The sequence below is a fragment of the Oryzias melastigma genome, linkage group LG5 (assembly GCF_002922805.2).
Source record: "Oryzias melastigma strain HK-1 linkage group LG5, ASM292280v2, whole genome shotgun sequence".
NCBI lineage: Eukaryota > Metazoa > Chordata > Actinopteri > Beloniformes > Adrianichthyidae > Oryzias > Oryzias melastigma.
In genome coordinates, this window is record NC_050516.1 from 22,754,834 (window position 1) to 22,757,040 (window position 2,207).

Sequence of the window (2,207 nt, forward strand, 5' to 3'; positions counted from 1 at the left end):
AGAAGCACATATGCAGACACGACGCAGTACATGAGGATCAGTCGGTAGGAGGGAGGGATGGCCGAGGTCAAGAAGGGATGAGCAGCAAGTATCATGCTTTGCACACAGCTGCTGTTTACACTCTGTAGAAGTGGGTATGTTTGAGAAACCATATCTACCTTATCTACATTTAAAGTGATTTCCTGTCAGATTAAGCAGCTGAAGCCGTGAACGCCGGCGGCCGTTTCCAAAGCTGCAAACGTGAAACGACCACAGAAAAGTCTTCAACCAAACTGTAGAGTTTTACTCCCAACGTCGTTTGGTGGATTGACAGTTACGACTCGGCATTAACGTCGATTTATCGGAGCAGTTCATGTTCCTGAGTGACGTGAACCTTTGACCTCTGTCCCACTTCACCTGAACTCACCTGAGGGAGCTCCCAGAGCAGAAGCCCCTCCCCTTGAGGTCCTTCCACATTCTCTCTCCAGAGGGCGCCGCTGCCTCCACGTAACGTCTCATCCTCTGATAGAAGAGTTTACAGATTTACTCAACTCAAACATACGATCAGATTTTAATGAAGTTATTTAGAATCAGGAATCAAAGTACAGATATGAGTTCTTAAAAGAAATAATACTAATAGAATCTGGTCCATTTATAAACATGTTTGTATTTTCAATTAAATGTCAAAATATCTGAAAATAGAAAAAACCTGAAAGAAATGTGATAAATAACATTTTAAAGGTCTTTTGACTATTAAATGTCAAAGAAACAACAAATACTTCGTATTGATCTTAGACTGAATATTGTTGAGTCCTGATGTTAAACTCTGAATCATTTTCATGTTTCCTCTGAGTCATGAAGTAACATCAGAAGGATCGGATCCAGATGCAGTTCTGGTTTCACTCTACAGGCGGCGCTCAACTTCAACAGACACAAGCATCAAGAAAATCCAAGAATTCAGATTTCTGATTCTGGATTCAGTCCCAAAAATGAAGTTAAACTTCTGACAAAAAAGATTTTAAATTCAGGAAATCTGATCTGAATTCATATGAAGTTTTTTATTAAATTATCTCGTTTTTGGTGTTTTAGACGTGATTTTAACATTCTGTCAAAAGTAATGAAAGTGACAAAGAAAAAGTCACTAAAATCAAACGATTCCTGTTCAATAATAATCTGATCCTAAAGTCTGATTCTAATCTGCAGCAGATTAAAGATGTTTGAAGATCAAACTTTGGTTTCCTGAAGGTTTGAAACTTTTTGTGGAGTTTTGGCTTCAGTTGTGTGTTTGTGTTGTTGTGGGTTTCAGCTTCTTTGTGGTTTCAGCTTCTTCATGGTTTCAGCTTCTTTGTGGTTTCAGCTTCTTCGTGGTTTCAGCTTCTTTATGGTTTCAGCTTCTTCGTGGTTTCAGCTTCTTCGTGGTTTCAGCTTCTTCGTGGTTTCAGCTTCTTCATGGTTGTGTGTTCAGAGACGTTAAACTGTTGTGAGTTTGTGGATGTAAAGATCTGAAAATGTGTTCTAACCTGAACAAAGTGAAGCCGGTTCCTCCTGATCTTTCAGTTCAGACAGAAATATTTGGGTTTTTCTGCTTCGATCAACTTTCAGAAACTGAGAGTTTTCAGCCTGAAATCAAAGCTTCACGTTGATCTTTCTCTGATTCTGACATTCGCTGAAGAACGGAGTAAAAAGGTAGAAAAATCACAGAAACCTTGAAGAGAGTCTTTTACCTTCAGAGCTCCAGAACCCGACCAGAACCTGAAAGAAAAGGTTGGACTGAAATCCTCAGGAGCAGCTGTTCTTCATTCTCACCTGATCAGGTGGAGTTAGCTCCGCCCCTTTGAACCTGAAACAGGAAAAACAAACACATTTGGTTTCCTTGAAGTGACATCAGAACAGAACCAACAGCTCTGAGATCCGGATCGGTCCGATGATCAGAAGATCTGATGATCAGTAAAGATTCTTTTTTCTTTTTCTGTTTTTGTCTGAAAGCAAAAGTTTAAGATTTATTGTGTCAATTCAGAAATGAAAGATCAAACAGGAAATGAGGAAGCTTTTCAAAATAAAGTGCTGGACATGGAGTCAAAGGTTTTATCACTACTTTCAAAAGCTGTTTGTTCTCAGATTAAACTCTTCATTGATAAGCTAATAAATGACTCAATGTGGTCTTCAGACAAACCGACCAACACTAAGATGAAAGTAACAGAAGATATCTCTACAGTAATTGATGAAAA

The 2,207-nt window shown here is 38.8% G+C and overlaps 1 long non-coding RNA gene across 1 annotated transcript in view; it reads right to left on the bottom strand.

The window, feature by feature from the left end:
- Window positions 1–1,819, bottom strand: part of LOC112139956 — a 7,444-nt gene extending 5,625 nt beyond the window's left edge. Inside the window, exons 1-3 of the long non-coding RNA XR_002918084.2 lie at window positions 1,704–1,819; window positions 1,500–1,599; window positions 407–501 (exon numbers count right to left, since the gene is read on the bottom strand). This is a non-coding gene — a long non-coding RNA (uncharacterized LOC112139956). The remainder of the gene's footprint in view (window positions 1–406; window positions 502–1,499; window positions 1,600–1,703) is intronic.
- Window positions 1,820–2,207: the final 388 nt, after the last annotated feature.